This window comes from Hipposideros armiger, unplaced genomic scaffold, assembly GCF_001890085.2.
Source record: "Hipposideros armiger isolate ML-2016 unplaced genomic scaffold, ASM189008v1 scaffold_757, whole genome shotgun sequence".
Classification (NCBI taxonomy): Eukaryota; Metazoa; Chordata; class Mammalia; order Chiroptera; family Hipposideridae; genus Hipposideros; species Hipposideros armiger.
The window spans coordinates 505,309-510,929 of NW_017732107.1; positions in this window are offsets into that span (position 1 = coordinate 505,309).

A 5,621-nucleotide genomic window follows, 5' to 3' on the forward strand; every position below is an offset into this window, starting at 1 on the left:
CCACTGTTGTAGTTAGGTATCTGATGACAAGTTTAATGAATTTCTCTTGAAAAATATGATCGATAATTTCTAATTGTCAAATTCAAATCGTTATTGTTCCTATCGTTAGAACTTTAGTTGTCCTCTCCTTTAAATTTTTCTCCTTCCCTGGATTTTTTTAAACACTATTTTTTTTTCCTGCTACTGACTGTTGTGATAACTCAGTCACTTTTTTGTTGAATCATCCTTATTCTCTAATGTTTAATTAATATTTCATATTTTCTAAGGTCTATATTTGGGCTTTTTATTTTCTATTCTTTAGTTTTTCCTTTATCACTATGTGAGTTCATTCATTTACATAAACAACAACTTCTCTAAACTTGATCTCTAGTATAGACCTATGTATAACTGGACGCTCCTACTTTCCTCTTTAAAAATGAAAATTGTAATATCCATCTTAATCTGTAACTTAAATAAGATAACGATAAGTTTAATAAGACAAAGGAAAATGTTAAGACAGTCTCTGGGGGCTGGCCGAGTGGCGCGATGGTTAAGAACTGGCTTGGGATGCCAGAGGGCCCCGGTTCGGATCCCACATATGAGGGCCAGTGACACTGCCCTCGACAGCTAAGTTGCTGAACAACAGCTCAACCTGGGCTGCTGTGAGTTGCTGCCTACCGCGTAGGCTGCAGCCCCTATGGCAGTGGGTTGCCATGGGCTACTATATGTAGCCAGCAGCCAGTGTGAGTGGCCAGCAGCCGCAGTGAGCGGCCGTCCAGAAGCCCGCGACTGATGTGCCTCGCCCAGGAAGAGCGCAGTGATGTTGCCAACTTGGGCCAGTGAAGCGACGTCCTCCACAACTAGACTGAAGAACAAAATGACAGCAACTTGTCTGTTCCCCTTCCCCCCAATTCCCCAGCACTGTTCCGATCCCCCAATTCCCCAATAAAAATCTTAAAAAAAAAAAAAGTAAGTCTCTGGTACTGGACATGTTTAGTAAATACTCAGTAAAAATTGGTATGAGGGGCTCTTCAAGAAAAGGTTGGCACATATATAAATTAACTACTGTTTCTGCAATGTTGAGCCCATCCATATAACCCAGAATAGTCTCACCATATCAGTATCCTTAACTTAAACATATATTTTTTCCATATAAGGTAACATATTAACATGATTCAAAATTAAATGTATATATCTTTGGTGGGAGGTATTATTCAGCCCACCAAAAGGTGCTCTCTGGACCACCAATACTCATATTCAGCTCATATTCAAAATACGTTCACCCCAAGGTCTCCAGAAGTCTCAACTTATTACAGAATCGACTAAATTCCAAAATCTCTTGTAAATCTTATCAGCTCAAAAGTTACAAATTTCATCATCTAAATCAGGTATGGGTAAGACTCTGGCTGTGATCTGTGCTGTTAAAATTCCTTGCCAAACGTACACTTGGAAAACTAGAAAAGCACGTATCTGCTTCAAAAATGCATTCATGTGATAAATGCAGGATACTAGCTATTGTTTCTTTCAAAAGATAGAAAATAAAAGGAAAAACAAAGTATCATCAGTTTTAAGCAACTTCAAAATTCATTTGATCATCCACCATTAGGTACCAAAACCTGGGCATAGTTCATTGTGGCCTTAGGCTCCGCCTTGTGGTCCCTCAGCTCTGTCTGGACTCCAGCAGTCATGCTTCCTTTTTCATGAAGCATAGCATGTGCTTGCAGTTGAGTAGTTTCATCAGTCTGTTTCCTGCCAGTAGAATTTTTGGAGTCTGATAGCCATCTTTCGTTTGCTCCCTCTGTCCAAGCCAACAGCATTTCTGTTGATATTACATTTTTAGGAATCTTCTGGGTCTCCAATTATGTCTAGAGGATTCACTCCATTAGACTAAAGACTTTTGCAAAGGTCTTAACTTGATAACCTCATCTGTATATTTGATTTCCAAGGAGATGACTGAGTGGATCCATGAGTCACATACTTAAAATCTTAAAAGAATCTTCTTTGTGATTAAATAATGTATCCCTTTGTTCCTTCTGAATCACTACAAAAAAAGTTGTCAGGCACATCCTTGGCTTTCTCTTAAGTTCACTCAATTATTGCACTGATTCTCCTCATTTTAGCTCTTTTACAATCTGGATAGACTGATAGTTTTCCAAATGAAATCCTGATTACTTTTGCTTAAAACTCTTCCCTCAATTTATCTCTTCCCTCTTTCATCTTACTATAAACAGCAAGAAAGAACCAAGTCTTACCTTCAACAGTTTGCTGGAAAATCCCAGGAAAATATCCAAGTCCATCACTTACAAATTCTACTTTCTATAGAACTGTAGAACTCAAATTAGCCATGCTTTCAGTCACTGTAGAACAACAATCCATTTTCTTCACCTTTTTCAATAACATGTTCCTCATTTCAATCTGATTTCAAATTAACAGTATCTTTAACATCCATATTCTACCGAGAGCCATTTAAAATCATTTCAGAATTCTTTGTGAAAATGTAGGCTTTATCTACCATGTTCATCACGGCCTTTTCAGACCTTACTAGCAGCACCTATAATGTCTATATTTCTAGGCACAGTCTGTTTATGACAACTTAGTTATTCTCTAAGATGATAGAGGGTTTTGCTACCATTTTCCCACTTACTTCTAAGCCCTCACCAGCAGTCTTTTATATCCCTATTTCTGCTGACAGACTGTTAAAGTTGTGCTGAGGTTTCTATAATGCTTCTCAAAATTCATCCTGCCTCTACTCACTACCTAATTCCAAAGCCACTTCCACATTTTTACGTTATTTGTTACATCAGAACCCCATTCCTGTTACCAAAATCTGTATTAGTTTCTTATTGCTGCTATGGCAAATTAACACAAACTTAATGGCTTAAAAAAAATAACCGTATTACCTTACTATTCTAAAAATCAGAAATTTAAAGTCTGAAATTGTCACTTCTTAAGTCAGAAATCTGACTGAGCTCAAGTCCAGATGTCAGCAGAGCTAGTTCCCTCTGGAGGCTCTAGGGACCACCCATTTCCTGTTTGGCCAAATGCTAGAGGCAGTCCTCATTCACTGCTTGTGCTATGCGTCAGAATACCTTTTACCCCCTCCCTCCTTCCTTCATAACATTATCTTCTCTCTCTGCCTCTAACTCCACTGCCTCCTTTTTATAAGGACACTTACGATTACGTGTCGCCCACCTAGATAATCTGACTCATCTCTCCACTTCAAGATCCTTAACATAATCACATCTGCAGTCATTTTGCTGTAGAACATAACTATTCCATAGGTTTGAGGGTTAGGATATGTATACTTTGGGGTGGGGGAGACAACATCACGTTTCAAGTATGATGTATTCATTATCAGGATTAATGACATAAGGTGTGATCTACTATACACATGCGTGTGTGTATATATAAACATATATAAATGAAAGGTAATCATTTAGATGATTACCAAGTGATAAATATAGGACATCTAATTAGATTCTCTCCAACACTTCTTGATATTAAATAGATCTAATTGCAGAAATAAAATTATTTTTTCCACAAATAAATTATTCTGTTATATTTTCCCTAGAATAGAGCATGTATTTTCCAATGAAAATTCGATGGACAGTAAATGCATACAAAAACTCATAATTTGAGAAGAAGTGTCAATTCTTACTTTAGAAAAAGAAAACACATCGTTTCATAGACTCTAAATGTCAATTTTGATTGCTTAAAAATTGTTGACGTGTTTGTATTCCATTATGAGATATTCTGTCTATTGTAATTATTGCCATTTTGTAGTTTTCTATGCATAGCCTTATTGTTTTAGGTTTACAATTAGTTGCATTCTTTCCATTGGGTCAGTTAATGAATTTATATTTTCTAGAATTTAAACACTATTTTTGTGAAATTATTTTAATTCTACTGATGATAATTTTTAAAGCTTTGCAAAGGCAACTTGCTTCAAAGCTTTAAAAAAGTAACTATCTGTCCATGAACTAATTAATTCCTTTATCACTTTAGCAGCTCTGTGATATTTCATTAGCATTCCTGAAATCAATTAAACATATAGAACACAGCTTATAAACTTTCATTTGTACAACTACAGAACTAAGATTTCTGTTTGACTATATTGTGCATTTCTATTTTCAAGAAATTAGTTATTTATACATATTTTAATATTTGTCATAAACAGATAATATGTTTATAGAGAAATAAAATTTTGGTTTTAATTTCTTTCCACTATTTTTATACTAATATTATCCTGTCTTCTATTTTATTCATTTCTGAAGGTATATAAATTGGTTATCTAATTGAATGTTGAAAATATATTTGATAAAACTCCTAGTTTCCCTATCATAAAATAATAATATGGAGATAGAAAATATAATTTAGAAAAAATAAGTTGTCTCAGACCATAAATTGGATCTCATTACTGTTATTTATCTAAATATTCTGTATTTTTATCTTAATATTACTTGAAAATATTACCATTAGATCTGAACATATTAGTAAAATAAGAAGGCAATTATGCTTTTGTTCTAATGATAAGCTGTGTAGTAATGAGCACACTAAAATAGTATAATACTAAACTTTTCACTCTGAAAACTAGGAAGAAAAATCACAGTGTACACTATAACATTGAGAGTAGTAGAAAATGGCAAAGAATAGTAAAAAAACATAATTGTATAATTTTTAAATATATTGTAAATAATAGCATGTCATTTCCAATACTGATAGCTAGACATTTCTGGACTATTCAAAGAATTGAAGAGGTATTAAATAATCATGGATTGTACACCTTCCGATTTTTTCATAGTAAAATTTATCTAAGGAAAAAAGACAATATTGAAAAATTAAAAATGCCAAAAATAATAAAAAGAAATCTTATAAATACTAAATTTTTGAATAAAAATACCTATTCACAAATACTTAGAAATAAAAAATATTCTCAGAGATTGCTTTTGATCCAATGGGGAAATAAAAGTGATTTTAACAGGATATTTAGAAAACACTGATCATGCGAAAAGTACACAGAAAAATCTACGTGATTTGGTCAAATCTACACTGGGAGAAGGGCACATTGCTTTGTAATTCCATTAATGAACATAAATAATAAAATATGCACTAATCATTTCACTCTAACAGCTTAAAGTTAGCATAACAACAAAGGAAACCTAGGAAAAAAAGAAAAAAATAATGCCGGTAAAATTCAGGGAAAAAAAGGAAAGAAAATAAAAAAACGAGTAGACTTATAGGAAAATGCAATTCTTATTTATTTATCTTTTTTAAGTGGTGAAAGAGCAGTTTATTAGAAGAGATAGTACACTTCACACAAATGGAAGTGGGCCTGAGCAGTAGAGAATGGCTCAAGGGCCATTAGAAAAGAAATTATACTCCCCAAGAGTTTGGAGTGGGCCAAGCAAAAAAAGGAACTCAAAAGGCCGCAATTCTTATTTTAATGGAATGAATTAGGTGCTAATATTAAGAATTTTTTTCAATATAATACTGAAAGCCTTCCATGAGTCATTATAACATGCTGCTTGGCAGTGGGAAATGAGGTTCCCAGAACAGGGATTCCCGTTTTTCTGTGGCTGGCCCACACAATTTGATTTTGAAATTTTATGGGATATCAATACAGTGTATCAGAATTCCCTCTA